The 26593-nt window shown below is 51.4% G+C and overlaps 1 protein-coding gene across 2 annotated transcripts in view; it reads left to right on the forward strand.

Moving 5' to 3' along the window:
- The window catches only part of WDPCP (WD repeat containing planar cell polarity effector), a 333546-nt gene that overhangs the window by 16717 nt on the left and 290236 nt on the right, over positions 1 to 26593 (forward strand). The gene's annotated exons all lie outside the window — the stretch shown is intronic.

Genomic DNA, 26593 nt, shown 5'->3' on the forward strand with positions numbered 1-26593 from the left:
TAAGGCCTCACTGGCGATCGCGATATAGCTGTGTGAAAATCGCGACTTTTTCCCATGATTTTTGAGCGTCGGCACTGCTATTTCTTGCAAAAACCTTGCCGCCACTTGCGATTTTTTTTTTTAATTTTTTTTATTTTTATTTTTTTATTTTATTTTATTTATTTATTTATTTATTTTTTTTCTTGCGTGATTTTTTTTTTTTAGCGCAAAAGTTAATAGGAATTTATAATGTTAAAAAGGAGCCTCCATAGGGAAATATGGGAGATAAAAATAACAGAAAGATAGGGCATTCTGCGTTTTCACTTCCTCTCGCATAGCACGAAAATTGTGCTTTTTAAAAAAAAAAAATTCCGCCAGTGTGAAGGCCCCTAAGGTTGTATTCATACGTGGAGTTCTGTTGTTGTGGTTTTCAGTTGCAGCTGTTCTGCAATTAAAAGCTGCATTAAAAAAGTGCGGGCGGTTGTTAACGATACATGCGGTTTTTAATTGCAGTTTAAAAAGGTTTTCATCCAAAGCTAAATTAAGAACCCCATCTGCCCCTCTGCCAGCGGGTATAGCTGAGGACGGCAGTGCGTTCCGCATTCTGATTAGGTTTGCTTGGAAACAGCAGGGAAATGCTTGCAGGAATTATCTGCAAGTCCATATACTACGTCCCACCAAAATTTTACGTAAGCGCCAGCCCAGGTTTATTGGTATTTTGTGTCTGTGTCCCTTTAATACCATCAGACATGCTGGGAGTTGTAGTTTAACTAGAGCTTGTGGGCTACACTGCTGTAATATAGAGAATTCATTCTTGGTTTTAGAAGACGTGCGCGTTGCATAGTTGTTGGGCCACTAGGTGGCGCAATTTGTCTATTATATTTATTTGTTTTACTACTTCCTTCTATCCTTTATAACACTAGTAATGATTCTGGTATGGAGGACGTCCTTCCAACACGCATCGCTGTTAACACCACAATATACGGGCTCGTACACAGCGGTCTATGACGTTTTTGGACTGCGAATACATTCATTTTTGTGCAACAAAACTCTTCTTATTCTGTGCGAATTTTAATTTTTCTTGTGTGCGCAAAAAAAAAAAGACAACTAGATCCCACTGACTTCATGCGTAAATAAGCAGTGAAAACGCAAGTATTGTACATATTCACTGCCTATTTACCCGGTCTCGGTGACTTCAGGGCGTTATACGCACTAAAGTAGGACATGCTGATTTTTTTTTTCTTTTTCACATCACCAAAAGTTGCGTGAAAAATCCACTCGTCTGAATCCCATGATGCAAGTCGGTGGGGGTTCAAGGAGCTTGTAAATCCGCAGCGTTAATACACTCATGGGAATGAGCCCTTCACCCAGTCATGACGCACATACGACTATGTCCTAACTGCTAAAACCCCGTGCCATTAGGACATAACTAGCCGTCCCTAGCACAGGCTGTGCATGGAGCAGGCTTGGGAGCCGAATCTGATCGCTGCTATTAACCCTTTAAATGCTGCTCTAAATTCTGGCATTTAAATGTCCAATGGTCCCAGTACAATGATTGCGGGGGTGCCATCCGGGTATCATAGCAGCCCGGGGACTTCTGAAGATCCTTGGACTTCCATGGTTGTTTGGAGTATTGCTGTGGTTCAAAGTGAAAGTTCTATAACGTTCTAACTTGTTTTAACAAAGCTGTTCAGGTTAATGGAATAGATGAACGCTTGGAATAATGGGAAGAAGTGGTAACACTAGGGAAATGTTTGAAATTTTGTCCAGTTTCTGGAATATCCTTTTAATAGCCAGTGTTCTAATGCAACGTGATACAATACCACAGTGTTACATTATACTGTTTTGTGGGGAACTAATGGGGATCATCCGCACAAGATGGAACATTCAGCACCAAAATCCAGACTGCTAATGTGTGCATTTTGGAGTGGAATTGAAAATGGCAGAATTCCACAGTTAGCCGTGCGGGATTCAGGGACAGCATATTCAGCAACCTTGTGGAATGCTCCATCCCGTGTGACATGTCTCTTTAAAAAAAAATATATATAGTAAAAATTAGTAGAATAATATATATACAGTTAGGGCCAGAAATATTTGGACAGTGACACAAGTTTTGTTATTTTAGCTGTTTACAAAAACATGTTCAGAAATACAATTATATATATAATATGGGCTGAAAGTGCACACTCCCAGCTGCAATATGAGAGTTTTCACATCCAAATCGGAGAAAGGGTTTAGGAATCATAGCTCTGTAATGCATAGCCTCCTCTTTTTCAAGGGACCAAAAGTAATTGGACAATGGACTCTAAGGGCTGCAATTAACTCAGAAGGCGTCTCCCTCGTTAACCTGTAATCAATTAAGTAGTTAAAAGGTCTGGGGTTGATTCCCGGTGTGTGGTTTTGGATTTGGAAGCTGTTGCTGTGACCAGACAACATGCGGTCAAAGGAACTCTCAATTGAGGTGAAGCAGAACATCCTGAGGCTGAAAAAAAAGAAAAAATCCATCAGAGAGATAGCAGACATGCTTGGAGTAGCAAAATCAACAGTCGGGTACATTCTGAGAAAAAAGGAATTCACTGGTGAGCTTGGGAACTCAAAAAGGCCTGGGCGTCCACGGAAGACAACTGTTACCATTCAGCGCGGCACGGGGTCCCGCGGTCGGCGCGCGTCGCTCCGGCGTCGGCTCCAGCAGCCTGGAGCCCTGTGTCGAGGTTATCCCAGCAGCTTGGGACGGCCGGTGGGCGGCGGCATGGGCGTGTCCGCCCGTAGGGTGCCGCCCGCACTCCTCCGTTCTTCTTATACAGCAGTGGGTGGAGTTGCCTCCTCCCACTCTCCGCCCCGGGGCGGAACCTTGTGGTTAAGAGACTGGCAGTGATGTGAGCTCACTGCCAGTTATTGGTTCTGCTTTCATCTAGTCAGTCTGTCTGCAGTTTACCTCAGCCAGTCCCTAGTTGTCTGTCAGCCCTGCTATCCTTTCTTAGCCTGTTTCTGTTGGTCCTGTTAGCCTCTAGTCTGGTCTGTCCCAGTCAGCACTAGTTGCTATTCAGGTCCGGTCTATCTGCCTGTGAGCTCCATCTCCAGCCCTGCTTGTACTTGTAAGTTTTGTTGGTTTGTTCCACCTGCCTCTTCTGTCGGCACTCTGTCCCCTGTTAGTAGTTCCATCTAGGTAGTCGCCAGGTCCCTAGCCAGCGCAGGGACCGCCGCCCAGTTGTCCGCCTGGGGTTAGCCAGGGCCGAGGCAAGTAGGCAGGGACAGTGGGGTGCGGGAAGATCAGGGCACCCCATCTGGCGCTCTGGGGGGCAGAGTGCCGTAACATAATAACTGGCCCTTAAAATACTTTTTTTTCATGGCGGCGATCAGCGCCCTTGCAAACCAGCTGCAAGACCTGGTGCCGGTGATCCGGGATTTGTCAGCTCGCATGGTGGCCCAGGAGCAGTGGGCGTTGTCGCAGGGGCAGAACGCCTTTACCAGTCCCGAACCCAAGTGCCCTCTCCCCGAGGTGTTCTCTGGGGAGAGGAACAAGTTTTTCGTTTTTCAACAGGCGTGTCGCCTGTTTTTTCGGATGCGTCCCCGTTCTTCGGGCTTAGAGGCCCAGAGGGTCGGGCTTATAATGTCCCTGCTGCGGGGCTCTGCCCAGACTTGGGCCTTTTCTATTCCCGAGGGTTCCCCCTCCCTGCAGTCGGTGGACTCCTTTTTTCAGGAACTCGGGGGCATCTTCGATGAGCCGGACCGTGTGGGGTTGGCGGTTTCACGGTTGCTGGCGCTGCATCAGGGGTCGCTGTGTGTGGAGGATTATTGCTCCAGTTTCAGACGCTATGCGGGCGACACTGCATGGAACGAGAGTGCCCTGAAGGACGTTTTTCTGCAGGGTCTCTCGGACGCGGTCAAAGAGCTGTTGATCTCCCATCCCATTCCCGGGTCCTTAAAGGAGGCCATGGAGCTAGCGGTGAAGGCAGATAGGAGGCTCAGGGCTGGGAAGCAGGAGAGGCAGACCAGTAGAGTCAGGGAGGTCGTTTGTCCTGTTCCTTCCTCTTCCGTACCAGTCTCTGTTCCCGAACCTATGGAACTGGACCCGCTGGACCCCAAGGAGCGACGCCGAGTTCGGTTATTGCATCATCTCTGCCTCTACTGCGGGAAAGCTGGACATCGGGTGATAACCTGCCCCCTGAGGCCTCAGCGCCCACAGTCCGAATCGGCAGAAAGACTCCCAGTCCTAGGCGATTGCAGGGAGGGTCGCCTAGGACCACAGGTACGTCCTAGACTTCTAATACCCTGCCAGGTTAGATTCCGGAACTTCTCCCGCCTAGGGCAGGCGTTTATTGATTCCGGAGCAGCCGCTAACCTGGTAAGCATGCGTCTCGTTGAGCCCCTGAGGGCGGAATTTTTGGCGCTGAAGACGCCAATTCGTTTTGCTAGCATTGATGCTACTCCTCTGGCTTCGGGCTTGGTACGATGGAGGACCCCAGTGTTACAACTCAATGTGGGGGGTCGCCATTCGGAAGGTCTATCATTCCTGGTGATGGAGAAAATGTCGGTAGACATGGTACTAGGGATGCCGTGGCTGGCGTTGCATAACCCCCAATTCGATTGGGCCACTGGGGAGCTAACCCAGTGGGGGCCGTTCTGCCATAGCCATCGCGCTTCCCGTCCTCCCGGCTCAGTCGATACCGCACTCAGTCCCCGAGGTCTCACTTACCTTCACACCCCGTCCGCCTGCCCTGCTGCTGATGTCGCCACCGATGCCCTGCAGGGGGGACGGAAGAAAGGGGTGGGGTCTCGTATGCAGTTGCGTTGTGAGGAGAGTCTGTCGGTGTTTGAGCCGTACAGGGCGGGACAGAAGGGGTACCGGTCCTCTGGAAATCGCAAAAGGAGGGGTCGCAGGGGGTTCCATAAGTCTGTGTCGAAACCTGTTGTCCCTTCGGTGATGCCCACCTCCGGTCCCCCGCCGCCCACCCCGGTCCGTGATGAAGTTGAATACGAGGCCCAAGAGATCCTGGATTCTCGCCGGGCTACAGGAACCTTACAATATTTGGGGGCCCGGAAGAGTTTTTTGGAGTATGATAGCTCAGATGACAGTGATTTTAAAGTTGGAGATGCCTCAGATTTTGAAGGCAGCGTCATTGGTAGCGAGGATGGGTCAAAAGACAGTGGTGAATGGTTGGACATTGACTCGGAAGACGACCGGAAACATGACGATATGTCAACGGTTGGCCCTGAAGGAAATGGGGCAGCCACAGACTACCGTAGTCATGGACCTGAGGATCAGCCCATGGTGACCGCTCAGGAGGGTCACATTCTCGGGTTGGTACAGAGTTTTCACAGCCGCCTCCTGGATAAGCCTGGTCGAGTTTCCGGGGGCCCGGAGGTCCCCCGTCAGAGGGGGGGTAATGTTACCATTCAGCGCGGCACGGGGTCCCGCGGTCGGCGCGCGTCGCTCCGGCGTCGGCTCCAGCAGCCTGGAGCCCTGTGTCGAGGTTATCCCAGCAGCTTGGGACGGCCGGTGGGCGGCGGCATGGGCGTGTCCGCCCGTAGGGTGCCGCCCGCACTCCTCCGTTCTTCTTATACAGCAGTGGGTGGAGTTGCCTCCTCCCACTCTCCGCCCCGGGGCGGAACCTTGTGGTTAAGAGACTGGCAGTGATGTGAGCTCACTGCCAGTTATTGGTTCTGCTTTCATCTAGTCAGTCTGTCTGCAGTTTACCTCAGCCAGTCCCTAGTTGTCTGTCAGCCCTGCTATCCTTTCTTAGCCTGTTTCTGTTGGTCCTGTTAGCCTCTAGTCTGGTCTGTCCCAGTCAGCACTAGTTGCTATTCAGGTCCTGTCTATCTGCCTGTGAGCTCCATCTCCAGCCCTGCTTGTACTTGTAAGTTTTGTTGGTTTGTTCCACCTGCCTCTTCTGTCGGCACTCTGTCCCCTGTTAGTAGTTCCATCTAGGTAGTCGCCAGGTCCCTAGCCAGCGCAGGGACCGCCGCCCAGTTGTCCGCCTGGGGTTAGCCAGGGCCGAGGCAAGTAGGCAGGGACAGTGGGGTGCGGGAAGATCAGGGCACCCCATCTGGCGCTCTGGGGGGCAGAGTGCCGTAACAACAACGGTGGTGGATGATCGCCGCATACTTTCTTTGGTGAAGAAGAACCCGTTCACAACATCAACTGAAGTCCAGAACACTCTCAGGGAAGTAGGTGTATCTGTCTCTAAGTCAACAGTAAAGAGAAGACTCCATGAAAGTAAATACAAAGGGTTCACATCTAGATGCAAACCATTCATCAATTCCAAAAATAGACAGGCCAGAGTTAAATTTGCCGAAAAACACCTCAAGAAGCCAGCCCAGTTCTGGAAAAGTATTCTATGGACAGATGAGACAAAGATCAACCTGTACCAGAATGATGGGAAGAAAAAAGTTTGGAGAAGAAAGGGAACGGCACATGATCCAAGGCACACCACATCCTCTGTAAAACATGGTGGAGGCAACGTGATGGCATGGGCATGCATGGCTTTCAATGGCACTGGGTCACTTGTGTTTATTGATGACATAACAGCAGACAAGAGTAGCCGGATGAATTCTGAAGTGTACCGGGATATACTTTCAGCCCAGATTCAGCCAAATGCTGCAAAGTTGATCGGACGGCGCTTCACAGTACAGATGGACAATGACCCCAAACATACAGCCAAAGCTACCCAGGAGTTCATGAGTGCAAAAAAGTGGAACATTCTGCAATGGCCAAGTCAATCACCAGATCTTAACCCAATTGAGCATGCATTTCACTTGCTCAAATCCAGACTTCAGACGGAAAGACCCACAAACAAGCAAGACCTGAAGGCTGCGGCTGTAAAGGCCTGGCAAAGCATTAAGAAGGAGGAAACCCAGCGTTTGGTGATGTCCATGGGTTCCAGACTTAAGGCAGTGATTGCCTCCAAAGGATTCGCAACAAAATATTGAAAAAAAAATATGTTGTTTGGGTTATGTTTATTTGTCCAATTACTTTTGAGCTCCTAAAATGTGGAGTGTTTGTAAAGAAATGTGTACAATTCCTACATTTTCTATCAGATATTTTTGTACAACCCTTTAAATTAAACGTTACAATCTGCACTTGAATTCTGTTGTAGAGGCTTCATTTCAAATCCAATGCGGTGGCATGCAGAGCCCAACTCGCGAAAATTGTGTTACTGTCCAAATATTTCTGGCCCTAACTATATATATATATATATATATATATATATATATATATATATATATATATAATTATTATAAAATTTAAAAAAAATTTTTTTTAAATAAATAAAAACAACCCCCCTCCAAATGGTGCAATTGTGATTTCTCCCACCCAACCACCCCACCCCCCAGTTTTTTACACTTATTGGAAGACTTTTAAAACTTTATATGGTACGTTAAATGATAACATTTTTTAAAAACTGAACTCTTCACGAAAAATCAAGCCCTCAAGTAGATGGGAACCTCGTCAGTCATGTAAAAGGGGAGTCCGAGCACTGCACCATCAGCTATTTCATGTATTACTAGACTGAACTACGCAAACATAAAATGTTTGGAAGAATGATTGTTGTGAGTCTCCCCCTCCCGAGCCCTCTCTCACCATGCCGCTTCTGTTTCTCCACCCCCCCCCTCTGCATGCCGCTTCTGTTTCTCCACCCCCTCTCCATGCCGCTTCTGTTTCTCCACCCCCTCTCCATGCCGCTTCTGTCTCCCTCCCCCCCCCTCTCCATGCGGCTTCTGTCTCTCCCCCCCCATGCCGCTTCTGTCTCCCCCCCCCCCCATGCCGCTTCTGTCTCTCCCCCCCCCATGCCGCTTCTGTCTCTCCCCCCCCTCTCCATGCCGCTTCTGCCTCCCCCCCCTCTCCATGCCTCTTCTGTCTCCACCCCCCCTCTCCATGCCGCTTCTGTCTTCCCCCCCCTCTCCATGCCGCTTCTGTCTTCCCCCCCCCCCCCCTCTCCATGCCGCTTCTGTCTTCCCCCCCCCTCTCCATGCCGCTTCTGTCTTCCCCCCCCCTCTCCATGCCGCTTCTGTCTTCCCCCCCCCCCTCTCCATGCCGCTTCTGTCTTCCCCCCCCCCCCTCTCCATGCCGCTTCTGTCTTCCCCCCCCCCCTCTCCATGCCGCTTCTGTCTTCTCCCCCCCTCTCCATGCCGCTTCTGTCTTCTCCCCCCCCCCTCTCCATGCCGCTTCTGTCTTCCCCCCCCCCCCTCTCCATGCCGCTTCTGTCTTCTCCCCCCCTCTCCATGCCGCTTCTGTCTTCTCCCCCCCTCTCCATGCCGCTTCTGTCTTCTCCCCCCCTCTCCATGCCGCTTCTGTCTTCTCCCCCCTCTCCATGCCGCTTCTGTCTTCCCCCCCCTCTCCATGCCGCTTCTGTCTTCCCCCCCCTCTCCATGCCGCTTCTGTCTCCCACCCCCCCTCTCCATGCCGCTTCTGTCTCCCACCCCCCCTCTCCATGCCGCTTCTGTCTCCCACCCCCCCTCTCCATGCCGCTTCTGTCTCCCACCCCCCCTCTCCATGCCGCTTCTGTCTCCCACCCCCCCTCTCCATGCCGCTTCTGTCTCCCACCCCCCCTCTCCATGCCGCTTCTGTCTCCCACCCCCCCTCTCCATGCCGCTTCTGTCTCCCCCCCCTCTCCATGCCGCTTCTGTCTCCCCCCCCTCTCCATGCCGCTTCTGTCTCCCCCCCCCCCCTCTCCATGCCGCTTCTGTCTCCCCCCCCCTCTCCATGCCGCTTCTGTCTCCCCCCCGCTCTCCATGCCGCTTCTGTCTCCCCCCCCCTCTCCATGCCGCTTCTGTCTCCCCCCCCCTCTCCATGCCGCTTCTGTCTCCCCCCTCCTCTCCATGCCGCTTCTGTCTCCCCCCTCCTCTCCATGCCGCTTCTGTCTCCCCCCTCCTCTCCATGCCGCTTCTGTCTCCCCCCTCCTCTCCATGCCGCTTCTGTCTCCCCCCTCCTCTCCATGCCGCTTCTGTCTCCCCCCTCCTCTCCATGCCGCTTCTGTCTCCCCCCTCCTCTCCATGCCGCTTCTGTCTCCCCCCTCCTCTCCATGCCGCTTCTGTCTCTCCCCCCTCCTCTCCATGCCGCTTCTGTCTCTCCCCCCTCCTCTCCATGCCGCTTCTGTCTCTCCCCCCTCCTCTCCATGCCGCTTCTGTCTCTCCCCCCTCCTCTCCATGCCGCTTCTGTCTCTCCCCCCTCCTCTCCATGCCGCTTCTGTCTCTCCCCCCTCCTCTCCATGCCGCTTCTGTCTCTCCCCCCTCCTCTCCATGCCGCTTCTGTCTCTCCCCCCTCCTCTCCATGCCGCTTCTGTCTCCCCCCCCCCTCCTCTCCATGCCGCTTCTGTCTCCCCCCCCCCTCCTCTCCATGCCGCTTCTGTCTCTCCCCCCCCCCTCCTCTCCATGCTGCTTCTGTTTCTCCCCCCCCCTCCTCTCCATGCCGCTTCTGTCTCTCCCCCCCCCTCCTCTCCATGCCGCTTCTGTCTCTCCCCCCCCCTCCTCTCCATGCCGCTTCTGTCTCTCACCCCCCCTCCTATCCATGCCGCTTCTGTCTCCCTCCCCCCTCCTCTCCATGCCGCTTCTGTTTCCCCCCCCCCTCCTCTTCATGCCGCTTCTGTTTCCCCCCCCCCTCCTCTCCATGCCGCTTCTGTTTCTCCCCCCCCTCCTCTCCATGCCGCTTCTGTTTCTCCCCCCCCTCCTCTCCATGCCGCTTCTGTCTCTCCCCCCCCCTCCTCTCCATGCCGCTTCTGTCTCTCCACCCCCCTTCCTCTCCATGCCGCTTCTGTCTCTCCACCCCCCTTCCTCTCCATGCCGCTTCTGTCTCTCCACCCCCCTTCCTCTCCATGCCGCTTCTGTCTCTCACCCCCCCATCCTCTCCATGCCGCTTCTGTCTCTCACCCCCCTCCTCTCCATGCCGCTTCTGTCTCTCACCCCCCCCTCCTCTCCATGCCGCTTCTGTACCCCCCCCTCCTCTCCATGCCGCTTCTGTACCCCCCCCTCCTCTCCATGCCGCTTCTGTACCCCCCCCTCCTCTCCATGCCGCTTCTGTACCCTCCCCTCCTCTCCATGCCGCTTCTGTACCCCCCCTCCTCTCCATGCCGCTTTGGTACCCCCCCTCCTCTCCATGCCGCTTTGGTCCCTTCCCCCCCCCCTCTCCATGCTGCTTCTGTCCCCTACCATCCCCCCCTCTCCATGCCGCTTCTGTCTCCCACCCCCCCTCTCCATGCCGCTTCTGTCTCCCACCCCCCCTCTCCATGCCGCTTCTGTCTCCCACCCCCCCTCTCCATGCCGCTTCTGTCTCCCACCCCCCCTCTCCATGCCGCTTCTGTCTCCCACCCCCCCTCTCCATGCCGCTTCTGTCTCCCACCCCCCCTCTCCATGCCGCTTCTGTCTCCCCCCTCCTCTCCATGCCGCTTCTGTCTCCCCCCTCCTCTCCATGCCGCTTCTGTCTCCCCCCTCCTCTCCATGCCGCTTCTGTCTCCCCCCTCCTCTCCATGCCGCTTCTGTCTCCCCCCTCCTCTCCATGCCGCTTCTGTCTCCCCCCTCCTCTCCATGCCGCTTCTGTCTCCCCCCTCCTCTCCATGCCGCTTCTGTCTCCCCCCTCCTCTCCATGCCGCTTCTGTCTCTCCCCCTCCTCTCCATGCCGCTTCTGTCTCTCCCCCTCCTCTCCATGCCGCTTCTGTCTCTCCCCCTCCTCTCCATGCCGCTTCTGTCTCCCTCCCCCCTCCTCTCCATGCCGCTTCTGTCTCCCCCCCCCCCTCCTCTCCATGCCGCTTCTGTTTCTCCCCCCCCTCCTCTCCATGCCGCTTCTGTTTCTCCCCCCCCCCTCCTCTCCATGCCGCTTCTGTCTCTCCCCCCCCTCCTCTCCATGCCGCTTCTGTCTCTCCCCCCCCCTCCTCTCCATGCCGCTTCTGTCTCTCCACCCCCCTTCCTCTCCATGCCGCTTCTGTCTCTCCACCCCCCTTCCTCTCCATGCCGCTTCTGTCTCTCCACCCCCCCCCCTCCTCTCCATGCCGCTTCTGTCTCTCACCCCCCTCCTCTCCATGCCGCTTCTGTCTCTCACCCCCCTCCTCTCCATGCCGCTTCTGTCTCTCACCCCCCCTCCTCTCCATGCCGCTTCTGTCTTCCCCCCCCCCTCTCCATGCCGCTTCTGTCTTCCCCCCCCCCTCTCCATGCCGCTTCTGTCTCCCCCCCCTCTCCATTCCGCTTCTGTCTCCCCCCCCCCCCTCTCCATGCCGCTTCTGTCTCCCCCCCCTCTCCATGCCGCTTGTCTTCCCCCCTCTCCATGCCGCTTCTGTCTCCCCCCCCCCCCCCGCTCTCCATGCCGCTTCTGTCTTCCCCCCCCCCCCGCTCTCCATGCCGCTTCTGTCTTCCCCCCCGCTCTCCATGCCGCTTCTGTCTTCCCCCCCCCTCTCCATGCCGCTTCTGTCTCCCCCCCCCCTCTCCATGCCGCTTCTGTCTCCCCCCCCCCCTCTCCATGCCGCTTCTGTCTCCCCCCCCCCCCCTCTCCATGCCGCTTCTGTCTCCCCCCCCCCCTCTCCATGCCGCTTCTGTCTCCCCCCCCCCCCCCTCTCCATGCCGCTTCTGTCTCCCCCCCCCCCCCCATGCCGCTTCTGTCTTCCCCCCTCTCCATGCCGCTTCTGTCTTCCCCCCCCCCTTTCCATGCCGCTTCTGTCTTCCCCCCCCCCCTTTCCATGCCGCTTCTGTCTTCCTCCCCCCCCTCCATGCCGCTTCTGTCTTCCCCCCCCCCCTCTCCATGCCGCTTCTGTCTCCCCCCCTCTCCATGCCGCTTCTGTCTCCCCCCCTCTCCATGCCGCTTCTGTCTCCCCCCCCCCCCCTCCATGCCGCTTCTGTCTTCCCCCCCCCCTCTCCATGCCGCTTCTGTCTCCCCCCCCCACTCTCCATGCCGCTTCTGTCTCCCCCCGCCCTCTCCATGCCGCTTCTGTCTCCTCCCCCTCTCCATGCCGCTTCTGTCTCCTCCCCCTCTCCATGCCGCTTCTGTCTCCTCCCCCTCTCCATGCCGCTTCTGTCTCCTCCCCCCCTCCATGCTGCTTCTGTCTCCCCCCCCCCCTCCATGCCGCTTCTGTCTTCCCCCCCCCCCTCCATGCCGCTTCTGTCTTCCCCCTCCCTCTCCATGCCGCTTCTGTCCCCCCCCCCTCCATGCCGCTTCTGTCTCCCCCCCTCCATGCCGCTTCTGTCTCCCCCCCTCCATGCCGCTTCTGTCTCCCCCCCTCCATGCCGCTTCTGTCTCCCCCCCTCCATGCCGCTTCTGTCTCCCCCCCTCCATGCCGCTTCTGTCTCCCCCCCCTCCATGCCGCTTCTGTCTCCCCCCCCTCCATGCCGCTTCTGTCTCCCCCCCCCTCCATGCCGCTTCTGTCTCCCCCCCCTCCATGCCGCTTCTGTCTCCCCCCCCTCCATGCCGCTTCTGTCTCCCCCCCCCCCCCCCTCTCCATGCCGCTTCTGTCTTCCCCCCCCTCTCCATGCCGCTTCTGTCTTCCCCCCCCCCCCTCTCCATGCCGCTTCTGTCTTCCCCCCCCCCCCCTCTCCATGCCGCTTCTGTCTTCCCCCCCCCCTCTCCATGCCGCTTCTGTCTTCCCCCCCCCCCCTCTCCATGCCGCTTTAGTCTTCCCCCCCCTCTCCATGCCGCTTCTGTCTCCCCCCCCCCCTCTCCATGCCGCTTCTGTCTCCCCCCCCCCTCTCCATGCCGCTTCTGTCTCCCCCCCCCCCTCCATGCCGCTTCTGTCTCCCCCCCCCCCCTCCATGCCGCTTCTGTCTCCCCCCCCCCCTCTCCATGCCTCTTCTGTCTCCACCCCCCCTCTCCATGCCTCTTCTGTCTCCACCCCCCCTCTCCATGCCGCTTCTGTCTTCCCCCCCCTCTCCATGCCGCTTCTGTCTTCCCCCCCCCCTCTCCATGCCGCTTCTGTCTTCCCCCCCCCCTCTCCATGCCGCTTCTGTCTTCCCCCCCCCCTCTCCATGCCGCTTCTGTCTTCCCCCCCCCTCTCCATGCCGCTTCTGTCTTCCCCCCCCCCCTCTCCATGCCGCTTCTGTCTTCCCCCCCCCCTCTCCATGCCGCTTCTGTCTTCTCCCCCCCTCTCCATGCCGCTTCTGTCTTCTCCCCCCCCCTCTCCATGCCGCTTCTGTCTTCCCCCCCCCCTCTCCATGCCGCTTCTGTCTTCCCCCCCCCCTCTCCATGCCGCTTCTGTCTTCTCCCCCCCTCTCCATGCCGCTTCTGTCTTCTCCCCCCCTCTCCATGCCGCTTCTGTCTTCTCCCCGCCTCTCCATGCGGCTTCTGTCTTCTCCCCCCTCTCCATGCTGCTTCTGTCCCCTACCATCCCCCCCTCTCCATGCCGCTTCTGTCTCCCACCCCCCCTCTCCATGCCGCTTCTGTCTCCCACCCCCCCTCTCCATGCCGCTTCTGTCTCCCACCCCCCCTCTCCATGCCGCTTCTGTCTCCCACCCCCCCTCTCCATGCCGCTTCTGTCTCCCACCCCCCCTCTCCATGCCGCTTCTGTCTCCCACCCCCCCTCTCCATGCCGCTTCTGTCTCCCACCCCCCCTCTCCATGCCGCTTCTGTCTCCCCCCCCCTCTCCATGCCGCTTCTGTCCCCCCCCCCCTCTCCATGCCGCTTCTGTCTCCCCCCCCCCCTCTCCATGCCGCTTCTGTCTCCCCCCCTCCTCTCCATGCCGCTTCTGTCTCCCCCCCTCCTCTCCATGCCGCTTCTGTACCCCCCCTCCTCTCCATGCCGCTTAGGTACCCCCCCTCCTCTCCATGCCGCTTTGGTCCCTTCCCCCCCCCTCTCCATGCTGCTTCTGTCCCCTACCATCCCCCCCTCTCCATGCTGCTTCTGTTTTTCCCCCATCTCCTCCATGCTGCTTCTGTCCCCCCCCCCTCCATGCCGCTTCTCTTTCTTCCCCTCCCCCTCTCCCTACCGCTTCTGTCGTCGCCTCCCCCACCCTCCTTTCTATGCCGCTTCTGTCTCTCCATGTGTGTCGGGGGTGTCAGTCATATCTGGACTACTGTCTTCACCCGCGCTTCAGCCAGCAGGGCTGTTCATAGTCTCGGGACAGTGAAGGAAAGAGACACCGCGAGACTATGAACGTCGCTTAGCAACTCTTGAATCTCCATAATAGCGCTCACCTATACTTTAACATGGGGAACTTTGAGCTGACCCGATGGGTCACTGAATGTACCCGACTTTAATTTTTGTATTTTACGGCTGTGGTAAAAGTGTAAGGAATCAAATGACACCAAAATCATCCTCCTAAGGGGAGGCAAAGTGGTCAAAAGACTGGTGCAGGAAACGGCCTGTAGGCTTAATTATACATAATATATATAATTTGACAAAAGCCTTCACTAACCCACTGACTGACTGACTCCTGACTCACCCACTGATTGACTGACTCGCCACTAATTCTCCAACTTCCCGATGTCGTAGAAACATGAAATTGGCACAAGCATAGATTATGTCCAAAATTGGAAAAGTAAAGGGGTCCCAAATCGATTATTCAATTCTAGCGCAAAAGAATTAGCGTCCAAATTTTACGTACGGAATCTAATTCTCTCACTTCCTGATGTCATTTTATATAAAGGAAATGTCACATGGTTACCTGCACATGGTGTTTCCTGGGTAACGCAAAGAACCATGCAAAATGGTGAACATATTTTTTTCCTCGGTATCTCTAAAGTAACTATGACTTCATAAGATTTTCCGTGTGAACACCAGATAAACACCAGTACCAAATTAACTCGGGCGAAGCCGGGTATATCTGCTAGTACGACTGCAGATTTACTGTGGGTGGGTGTTCTCTGGAGAGTGCGCTTATGCACTGAACAGTTTTCTGCAGGAAGCAGACAGCTCCGTTCACACTGCACTGGCCCAGCTTGGTATTGCAGGCCAAACCGCCATTAAAATGAATAGTAACTTGGCCTGCAATACCAAATCAGGCCACTAGCATCACAGCTCAGATGCTGTGAGTGGATCTGCCAGGAGAGCAGCACCTGACCTCTTCGGTCTCTGACTGGCTGCAATGGTCAGTTGGTAGCTGTTTTACAATAAAAATCGTGAGGACCGTGAAGGGTGCAGTCCCGGATCTCTGGGACTGAGGATGGGTAACTGGTTTGGCTCTATTGAGATGTGAGAGGAGGGCTGTGCAGACTGAAATCTGCTGCAGATCCGCAGCTGATTTTTGGGTCAAAATTTACTGGGTTTTTGATGCAGAAATGGTGCTGATTGGCAGTGGAATTTTCAACACGAAAAATCTGCAACATTTTCGGTACGTGTGAACAAACCCCAAACTGCATTTTAGTCGTGGATGAAGGAAAGCTTCATGAAGGCTGGTTATCTGCTATTAACATATCAATTAGTGCTAATATCTGACCTGTATAATGATCTCATCAAAGACTATAGGATGGTATTCCCATTCACTGGTAATTATTATATTAGCCATACCAGCCCGTTCTACTGCTCCCCTGCCAGCATGTGCCATAAAGTAGTCAGCAAGTATGAAGTTGGGAAATAAGTTCTACCTCATTGAAAACACAAGTCCTCTAATAGAAAAGCATTTAATGGGATCTGTGCACTACACTAGATAAGTGGTGTCTAGAGACCGCCATCCTTGAGGCCACATTCAGACTCTATTCCATCTGCGGTCCGCTCTACAAGAGCAGTGGACACTGTAGGCTCTGTTCCCATTTGTGATCTGGACCAGTATAGGACATGCAGGGCCTTATTTATTTTTCTGCTTGAGAACTCTCCCATGTGAATAGCCTGTGAATGGACTCTGCAGCAAATACTGCCCATAGCCTACTATGGAGAACCGCTGCTTCCTGCACACAAGTGGACCTTTCTGCTTGCAGCAGAAAGAGTGCAGCTTGCCCCATTCTTGGCAGATTTTTTTGCACATACGGGACCTTCACATCTTGGAGGCTTACTAAGCAGGTCTTTTTGGAGAATTAATGTCCAAGCGTGATAATTCGTGATCAAAGCCTAAATCTTGGAATGCAAATGGGGAAAGTAAAGGGGTCACAAATTTATTATCTACCTCGAATCTACCTCACCTCTATGTGTATATACTGAGGAGAATCTACCTCACCTCTGTGTATATATAGTGAAGTGAATCTACCTCACCTCTATGTGTATATAGTGAGGAGAATCTACCTCACCTCTATGTGTATATACTGAGGAGAATCTACCTCACCTCTGTGTGTATATACTGAGGAGAATCTACCTCACCTCCATGTGTGTATATACTGAGGAGAATCTACCTCACCTCCATGTGTGTATATACTGAGGAGAATCTACCTCACCTCCATGTGTGTGTATATACTGAGGAGAATCTACCTCACCTCCATGTGTGTGTATATACTGAGGAGAATCTACCTCACCTCAATGTGTAGATATACTGAGGAGAATCTACCTCTCCTCTATGTGTATATACTGAGGAGAATCTACCTCACCTCTGTGTGTATATACTGAGGAGAATCTACCTCACCTCTGTGTGTATATACTGAGGAGAATCTACCTCACCTCTGTGTGTGTGTATATACTGAGGAGAATATACCTCACCTCCATGTGTAGATATACTGAGGAGAATCTACCTCACCTCCATGTGTAGATATACTGAGGAGAATCTACCTCACCTCCATGTGTAGATATACTGAGGAGAATCTACCTCACCTCCATGTGTAGATATACTGAGGAGAATCTACCTCACCTCCATGTGTAGATATACTGAGGAGAATCTACCTCACCTCCACGTGTAGATATACTGAGGAGAATCTACCTCACCCCCACGTGTAGATATACTGAGGAGAATCTACCTCACCCCCACGTGTAGATATACTGAGGAGAATCTACCTCACCCCCACGTGTAGATATACTGAGGAGAATCTACCTCACCCCCACGTGTAGATATACTGAGGAGAATCTACCTCACCCCCATGTGTAGATATACTGAGGAGAATCTACCTCACCCCCATGTGTAGATATACTGAGGAGAATCTACCTCACCCCCATGTGTAGATATACTGAGGAGAATCTACCTCACCCCCATGTGTAGATATACTGAGGAGAATCTACCTCACCCCCATGTGTAGATATATTGAGGAGAATCTACCTCACCCCCATGTGTAGATATACTGAGGAGAATCTACCTCACCCCCATGTGTAGATATACTGAGGAGAATCTACCTCACCTCCATGTGTAGCTATACTGAGGAGAATCTACCTCACCTCCATGTGTAGATATACTGAGGAGAATCTACCTCACCTCCATGTGTAGCTATACTGAGGAGAATCTACCTCAGCCCCATGTGTAGATATTCTGAGCAGAGATGAGCGAGCATACTCGCTAAGGGCAAATACTCGAGGGAGTATTATCCTTAGCGAGTACCTGCCCGCTCATGAGAAAAGATTCGGGTGCCGCCGGGGTGAGCGGTGTGTTGCGGGAGTGAGCAGGAGGGGGGCAGGGGGGTGGAGGGAGTGAGAGATTTCTCCCCCCCCCCCCCCTCCCCACTAACTAAACAATTAGTCTCTGACTACTAACGGGTAGCAATGGTCAGCAAGCGGCAGAAGGCCACCAGGTAGATGTGCTCACTCCAAGCTCTCTTACTGCCTGAACTTGGAGTCTTTTATGTCCCTGTGATTAACTCAGTGGATTCAGAAGACAGACATGTACTGGAGTTTTAGCTCACCCAGGCTGAGCATTTGGCTGAAATGTACCTTGGACATGTCTACATATGGTACATTAAGTGGTACCATTACAAAATACAACTTGTCCCACAAAAAAAACAAGCCCTCAGACAGCGATGTCAAGGGGGAAAAAAGTCATTTTTAGAACTCCCACAAGAAACTCGCATGTGTGAATGAGCCCATAGCATATCCAGAGAAGGCAGATTTGCTGCAAAATCCACCTTGTAAATTGCACAATTTGGTGCAGAATGCACACCCCTATTTGAAGAGGTGGAATCCACACCAAAACTCAAGTGCTATAACTGACATGCTATAGATACTGACAGCGCTATCTGGTTGATGGTGGGCCCAGAAATCAGCTGATGGGCGGGGATCTCAAGCAGCGGACCCCCACAGATTAATGACGTATTTTGATAGGAAAAGTCCGAAACGTTTTTTGTTTTTTTTCAATAGGCCCCCCGTTCGGCGCGAGACAAACCCGATGCAGGGGTAAAAAAAAAAAAAACCTCCAGTACTTACCCGAATCCCCGCGCTCCCGCGACTTCTTACTTACCTTAGTAAGATGGCCGCCGGGATCTTCACCCACGATGCACCGCGGGTCTTCTCCCATGGTGCACCGTGGGCTCTGTGCGCTCCATTGCCGATTCCAGCCTCCTGATTGGCTGGAATCGGCACACGGGGCGGAGCTACAAGGAGCAGCTCTCCGGCACGAGCGGCCCCATTCAGAAGGGAGAAGACCGGACTGCGCAAGCGCGTCTAATCGGGCGATTAGACGCTGAAATTAGACGGCACCATGGAGACGAGGACGCTAGCAACGGAACAGGTAAGTGAATAACTTCTGTATGGCTCATAATTAATGCACGATGTATATTACAAAGTGCATTAATATGGCCATACAGAAGTGTATAACCCCACTTGCTTTCGCGGGACAACCCCTTTAAATTTATGTAGCCTTAAATAATATTTTTCACTTTCTACACTAATTACTATTATAACATTATTTGAATTTTTTCCCCTCGTGATATTAAATGATATGATTCACTTTTTAATAACTAGTAATATATTCCTAAATGCCATTTCCTCAAATGGGAAATTCATTTAAACTATTGACACATGAGAAGAAAGGAACCTTATTAAGGAGCGAGTCTTCTATTTAAAAATTATCAGAATAATTATGACAATCTGTTCTAATGATATGTGATCTAAGTTAAGAGAAACACCTCCAAATGAGGCCGAATTATTAGTTAGAACATAACATTGATTGGCTTTTCTAACTTATCTGTGACTTCACATCAGAACTGTGTAATTAAAGTGGTAATCTTTGTGATACTAATTACTGGTTGAAAAGTTAAGATTGCCTTGGGCCCTTTGCTAATGCACTTTGGGAGAGGAAATGCAGGGCTTGAAAGTCGTGTATAGAGGCTTGCTTTATAGGACATTACTGTTAATTTTCATGCAGTATGCTTTACAACTTTAAAGGGCCACATAAATGGCTAATAAAGATATTTAAGAAATACATTACATATTTTTCAAATTTGACATACCAGATTTCCCCGAAAATCAGCCCTAGCTAAACTACATGGGAAATAAACCCCTGCAATACTCACCTAGCCCGCGGCGTCTGAGTCCCTCATGCTGGTCTCTGGCGGATTACTCAGTGTTGACACAGCACTCTTTCTAGTAACGGGGCATTAAATACCCCACCTCCAGCAAGAGAGTGTTGTGATTGGATCACGAGCACCGCTGGCTCAATCAGATCTGGCACTCGATCATTCACAGCCATTCAGTGAAGGACATCACTGAATGGCTGTGATTGGTTTATCGAGCGTTGGCTCTGATTGGCTGAGCCAGCGGCGCTCATGATCCAATCACAGCGCTCTCTTGCTGGAGGCTGGGTATTCAAAGTCCCGTCACCAGAAAGAGACCAGCCTGAGGGACCCAGACGCCGCGGGCCAGGTGAGTATTACAACCACCCTTCCCCGAAAATAGGACACTGTGCCTCTTTTGCGGCAAAAATGTATATGACAGTGTCTTATTTTCAGGGAAACGCAGTACTTTTTGGTTGTCTACATCATATTAAAGGGGTTTGTTTAGATCATGCATTTGTGACACATCGTTATGTTGGGATTACCACTATGATTTATAAATATAAAGGGGCTGTATCACAATAAACTTATCACCTATCCTATTTTGCGCTAATGTTTGACCTCACTCCCTTCCACAAGTTACCCTCACAAGGAGTCACTGTTTCTGAGATCAGAAGGAAAGAATTTCTTTCTGGATCCTTGTTGTAAGCCAGTAGTTCTAGAAATATTGTACATGGCTATCTAGCACTTAGCGCCACACCATGGGGCATGTTTATGAAGCTTTATACGCCAGTTTCTGGTGTAAGAAAGTCCCAAAGCTTTGGGGAAGCGGGTATCTGTGCAAGAATTTGCAACTTTTCTTCATTTTTGCAAGCCACGCAACTTTTTCAAAAGATGGTTGGGCTTGACGGGAGTGGGCAGTGACCACCCTGGACTGTCAGACTGTCAAACTGGCATAGAGTATACCAAAAATGTACGCCAAGTCGGACCTGGCATAGTATTCTGCGTAGGCGCATAATACATGAAGAGGCCTGCGCCTCTTCATGTATTGACTGCACTGTGCGCTGGGGAGATTATACTAAGCCAGGCGTCTGATGTGCCAGACTCGGGTAATTTCCCCCCATGTATCTTGTAGACCCGCACTGGACATACTAAAAAAATACTCTCAGACCTGCAATCTGTGTTCCATGAAGCACAAAGCATTTGGAGAAGTGGATGAGATATGGGATGTCAGATCTCTAGCCACAATAGAATTTTTATTTGTATTTACTTTAATTTTTAGTTTAGGAGCCTCCCATGTTGGAGCAGAAGTACTAAACCGAAAAGCCTTCCAATAACCCAAGTCTTAGGTAACCTGGCACAAACTCATACTAGAGTTCTTAAGCCATTCGCAGCCAATCGCCTTGAGGGAGTGCTGAGCGTCGTTCCCCTGGTAAACATCATTGTTCAGGGACACCTGTTGCGGTATTTGCTCTCCTGACAGGTTGGCTTTGTTTTGAAGTTTGGTTTGTTTTGCTGTTGTGAAGCTCCTTTTAGGCCGCTTTCAAACAGGATGGAATTAGAGCTGCATTTTCTATGTCACAATATCCTATGGGGTTTGGGTACTGGTGTATCTTGACGCCACCAGGAAGTAGTGGTGGAGACTAGATTGACAGGGGGCGACTCCCCCTGTTCCTGATTGGCCGGCGGCAGCCTCCCGTCACAGGTCCTGCCACTCAGTGAGCACAGAATGCTGACGGCGAATTGTTGGCAGTGACCTACCTCCCGGTGGCAGTCCTCTCCCAGCTGCGCTGCACCTCGCTGTCACTGTGGCCGTGTTGCCGCTGCCGCCGGCTCTCCTCTGCCACCTCTGGTCCCTGCTGTCACTCACTCTGTCTCCCGTGTACTGACCCCGCTGCCGCTGGCTCTCCTCTGCCACCAGCGATCCCCTTAGCAGCCATGCCAGTTAACATCCGCGCGTCTTTACTTTCAAAATTCTGCAGCGGAAAAACGTGTGGAATTAAGAACGTCCTGCGGAATTGTGGTTGCGGATTTCTAACACACGGGATGTAATTCCACAATTAAAGTCTGCGGAATCAAACACCATAAACTCCACAAAACGTTCTGCAGTTAAAAACGTAACAAAATCCACACTAATTGACAAAATCCGCATCTGTGCTGCGTCCACCTGTGTGAAGGGTCCCTCGGGGTATCTTCATGCACTCAGGATTTGGCAAATCCACGTGGACTTTTCAAACAGTTGGTTTCCAGTTAGTACTGCTGCCACAGATGCGCCAGCCCTTCAGCTAATCTGCGGCTCTTTCATGCAGAGTTTGTGCCAATACTGAAGCTGTGGACTCGGACCGTCGGCAGCCTGTTCATTAGTCCAACCATAGGAATAGCTTCTAAAATACCCGGTTCTCTTGCATCAGCTGCAAATTATCAGCATATTCGGTCACCATTTAAGAGCGCAATATACGCAATATACGTCTAAATTCAGACCGTTTCCAGAGTGTGTGAGCTTGGTCTAAGAGCTGCTCTGTGCAGATGAATATATTAACCCCTTAAGGACCAGGGTGTTTTGGTCGTAAAGGATCAGACCCTTTTTTTTTTAGGGATTTTATTCATGTGGTGGTTTTACTGCCCCATTTTTCTTTTTTTAAATTTTTTTTATATTTCACAGTAGTTTATTTTAGTGGAAGTATACAAATTTATTGAAATTAAAGTACAGGAGTGAGTTCCACATTTTTGTGTAGGACGTTTTGATATATAATTGGTATAGTTTTGGATTATAGGGCGCATAAGGCAACTGTTTTGGTTGGTGTCGGCACTGGGCTATTTTGTTTTTTATGTATATATTTTTATTTTATCCTGTTCTTTTTTTTTTTTTAACTTCTTTTTGTAACTATTTTTGTTTTACCATCTATATCCTCGATGACGTTATATAAGACCTCTGGGGGACTTTCGTGTGGTATAATTGTATCTTGACGCCACCAAAAGCTAGGGGCTGAGCTGGGTTAGCAAGAGTTAACGCCCTCTGACAAGCCCCTAGCTTCTGATTGGCCGCCAGTCTTGTGTAGATTCGCTAGGCTATTTGTCTGTGTGCCGTCCCATCCTCCGCAGCGGTGTTAATCACCAACCCGCCGCAGCTGCAAAGACTGTGGGGTGCGATGTAGTGGGTCCCTCCGCTGATGCGACTGTGGCCACGCCACTGCTGCTCCGCTCATCCGCTGCTGTCACTCCTGTCACCCAGCATGCCGCCGCTGCAAACACAGGGTGCCGTGATGTCATCCGTTCTTCCGCTGCTGCCACTCTGCTCTCCCACTGTTTCCTGTTGCAGTGCTCCGCTCATCCGCAGATGTTGATCTGCACCCCGCCGCTGTGCCTCCGACTGTCCCCGCTGCTGTGCTCCGGAACATGACTGGAGCCTCTGCTGCTGTTGGCCCCGCCAGTGAGTCTTACATGCCGCTGCCCCAGGAGCTTACCTGTAATTCTGTTCTCCCCACCAGCTTACACACCACAGCAGCACATGTCAATGCCAGACTCTGGGGACACAGACTCTGGGGCTGGGGGTGACCGTGCAGAAGGCAGAGCAAACACTGCAGCAGGAATCCGACATTGTGGAGACCCTTCAACCAAATCACATACTCTCATACATACTCTCCACAGCATTCGAATCTGCACAAGGCTGGTGGCCAACTGGAAGCTAAGGGCTTGTCAGGGGGCGTTAACTCCTGCTAACCCAGCTCAGCCCCTAGCTTCCGGTGGCGTCAAGATGCAATAATACTTATTCATGTTCTTTTTTTTAATTTCATAATTTTCAACTGTAGCTGGGGCATCCAAAGGAGCCCCAGTTACATGAATGGGTGAGTGAAAACTGCCTCTGATTGGCTGAGGGCTGTGACCAATCAGAGGCAGCCCATTCAGCAGGCGGGGATTTTAAATCCCCACCTGCTGCATACTACAGAAAGCAGTTCAGGAGAAGAGTCGGCTGGATGCGGCTGATCTCCGGCAGTTGCAAAAAGATGAGTGTATATGTATGTATGTGTATGTGTGTATATATGTATATATATATATATATATATATATATATATATAAATATTTTATTTATTTATTTATTTTTACACTTTTTTTTGGATGGTTTTCAGGGAAGGGCTTATATTTGAAGCCCTTCCCCGAAAATTAATACAGCGCTTGCCGGCAGCCCATTGCTTTCAATAGAGCTGGCTGTATTGCCGGCTCCATTGACTTTATGGGAGAACATCGTTCTTCTCTGCCACAGCTGTTAGAGCTGTGGCAGAGGAGGACGATCTTTAGTATATGTTCTCAATGGGGTCGGCGCATAGAAGAACAACGATTTGCGCAGAACGCAGTTACATGCGTTCTGCGAATCGTTGTGTCATATAATTTTCGGCACATCCGCATAAAAAACAGCCATGTGACCGATCCCATTGCAAAGCATTGGGTATATATATCTGCAGATTGCACGAAAAAACGCCTGTGTGACTGAGCCCTTAAAGCGGTTGTCCCGCGCCGAAACGGGTTTTTGTTTTTTTTCAATAGCCCCACCGTTCGGCGCGAGACAAACCCGATGCAGGGGCTTAAAAAAAAAACCGCACAGTACTTACCCGAATCCCCGCGCTCCGGTGACTTCTTACTTACCGTGCGAAGATGGCCGCCGGGATCTTCACCCTCGGTGGACCGCAGGTCTTCTGTGTGGTCCATTGCCGATTCCAGCCTCCTGATTGGCTGGAATCGGCACACATGACGGGGCGGAGCTACGAGGGCAGCTCTCCAGCACGAGCAGCCCCATTCAAAACGGAGAAGACCGGACTGCGCAAGTGCGTCTAATCGGGCGATTAGACGCTGAAAATTAGACGGCACCATGGAGACGGGGATGCTAGCAACGGAACAAGTAAGTGAATAACTTCTGTATGGCTCATAATTAATGCACAATGTACATTACAAAGTGCATTAATATGGCCATACAGAAGTGTATAACCCCACTTGCTTTCGCGGGACAACCCCTTTAAGTTGTAAAATTAACTAGGTTTCTAATGCCAATGATATTGAAAATTTTCAGACGTTTATTTAAAGGGGCTGTCCCATCAATGGCTATCTTCATTTTTCTATAGGATAGATGAAAAAATGTCTGCTTTTCGGTGGTCTCACCACTAGAACCCCCTCTGATCACTGGAACTGTAGTTCTGAGTGTGAATGGAGTGACGAGAGAACATACAAGGATCAGGGACCATATCCAAACCACTGACTGGTGAAGAGAATAACATTTTTTGATCTTTTCCGATGGGTAAATAGCGATGGCAAGCGAACTGGGTCGGAGCATCTCCAAAATATGCAGGTCTTGTTGGGGGTGTTCTGGTATGCTGTGGTTAGTGTCTACCAGAAGTGGTCCAAGGAAGAACAACCGGTGACAGGGTCATGGGTAGCCAAGGCTCATTGATGTATGTCGTGAGCAGAGGTTAGCCCATCCAGTCTGACCTGACAAAAGAGTTACTGCCAGATCACATGGCACTGCAGATTTATATGTATGGCGCTGTGTAGCTGCTGAGTGCCCGTGCTGACTCCTGTTGACTGCCGAAATTACATACGTGAGCATCAACATGGGACAATAAAGCGCTAGAAGAAGGCGGCCAGTCTGATGAAACACGTTTTCTTTTATGTAATGTTCATAGTTGAGTTGTAGGGTTCTTACTACTGGAAGAAATGGCAACAGGGCGCACTATGGGAAGAAAAATCAGCGGACGCCATGTGAGGCTGGAAAATGAGGTTGAGGGAATCTAGCCAGTAAAACATGTTTTGGGTCAGACTTCCTAAAAGTTTGATTTGGCACGAGTCTGAACCAAGCTTTTAGCAGAGTTCTACTTGAAACAGGATTCTACTGGAGCGGATTGCTTGACACTAATCCTTAATGCTAGGGTATAACCCTAGGAGTCATAGAAGTTCTGTATAACACTTTCAGAGTGTTATTGGAGGCTTTTATTGGCTGTTAGACCGTGTTGTACGCAGTTTGGGGGGTTAGGGGGAGCCTCTGGTTTGGTTCAAACTAATTCTAACTGAACTTTTTGCAGAAGTTCAGCAAACTGGCTAAATTAAACTTTTCAAAACTTGTCTCATCACTGCTGGGAAACCTTAGATCCTGGCAATCATGTGGATGGAACGGGCAAATTACATTTCATCTTTTACTATGTCTTGGTGTTCCATCTAAATTCCCCCAAAACGGGATGCAGAACGAACCATAGGCTTTCATTGTTAAATGGTGACCAGTATTCTCCATTTGAGAGCTTTTCCATTTGTTTCCAGTAGTTGTGCCATACAGAATATTGTGGGCTTCTCCCTGCCAGCCACTCGCCCCTGGTCACTAATGTTGATGCTCACTAATGGCAGCCTGTACTGTCACCCTGAAAAAATGTCACATAGCTTTCATAGACCCTGAATGGCATATTAGTGTACATGGTTAAACATTTGCTTTTCCTACTTTGTGCGATCTTAACCTATTCCCGTCAGCCCTATGGCTTTATTTGTCCATCTATGTCTATGTACAGTTAGGTTGTATATAGACATCCACAGCATATGCTATGTATTGAGCGGGCTTAGGAACTGTATGATTCTTACCTTGAAAAGAGATGGCAATGGGATGCACTATGAGAAGACAAGCTGGCGGAGGCTTGTGATGCTGGGAAACGGTGTTGAGTGAACCAAACCTGTAGAATGCAGCGGGTATCGGCTGTCTTTGATATCTGTTCATAATAGCCGCGATTGGAGATAACTTAACTCCAATCGTGGTTAACATTTTTTTTTTAAATGCTACCGTAAATTCAGGCACTAGCATTTTAACCCTTACCAATCCACTGTCTGACGTCTAAAGACATTCTGATTGAAGGCTGTACAGCTCTGATGTTGGAAGACATCCGGCTGGGTATTCTTACTGTATATTACTGGCCGCTCTGTTGTTGAGGGCCTCTCCAGCATATCCCATACCGCAGTACTGGCTCTAGCCAGCAGATGGTGCCATTGTATAATGGCAGAAAGAGAGAGCCCCCCTAGGAAACCCTGAATCCAAATTTGGATTGCAAAGGGTTAAATGTAAATGTTAAATCTGAATGTCCCCAATGGTCCCGCCATAAGTTTGTGGAAGTACTTTCCAGATCTCATAGTAGCCTGGAACCTTCTGAAGGCCACAGGTCTTTCATTGTTTAACTTGCCTTGCTACTATTAAGACTTGCCTGTGGCACATCTTTAATAGAAGCCTGTTGAAATAAAGTATAACGCAATACCACAGTATTGCATTATATTATATAAGCAATCAAATGATTGCAAAGTAAAATCCTCTTATAATTATTACAAAAAATATTAACCCCCCCCCCCACA

This window comes from Eleutherodactylus coqui, chromosome 3 (genome assembly GCF_035609145.1).
Source record: "Eleutherodactylus coqui strain aEleCoq1 chromosome 3, aEleCoq1.hap1, whole genome shotgun sequence".
NCBI lineage: Eukaryota > Metazoa > Chordata > Amphibia > Anura > Eleutherodactylidae > Eleutherodactylus > Eleutherodactylus coqui.